The sequence below is a fragment of the Penaeus monodon genome, chromosome 23 (genome assembly GCF_015228065.2).
Source record: "Penaeus monodon isolate SGIC_2016 chromosome 23, NSTDA_Pmon_1, whole genome shotgun sequence".
NCBI lineage: Eukaryota > Metazoa > Arthropoda > Malacostraca > Decapoda > Penaeidae > Penaeus > Penaeus monodon.
In genome coordinates, this window is record NC_051408.1 from 41,096,734 (window position 1) to 41,097,102 (window position 369).

The window sequence follows — 369 nt, forward strand, 5'->3', positions numbered from 1 at the left end:
TGACGTCTAAGGTAGAAAATTAGACCATTTAGAAAATACAATTTTTCATCATGGGAACTACCAATGACCTTTCCTATTTGTTTCTTTCTCTCTCCATTAATATGTAAATGTTTCCTTTAAGGCAGATCACCTATACAGAATACATATCCCATACGGCACAAACACCGTGAAATAAACACTGCAAAGCCAACCTTTATGCACAGAGGAAAGTATAAAACCACACTTCATACGGACACATTTACCTTCTGCAATCCTAACTTACAAACCTTCTCAAGCAACACAATACATCTGAGATATTGGGAGGGAGTAACTCGAACATCCTGGGGAAGCAATAATACCAACCCTCAGATCAATGCAGCCACAGATGCA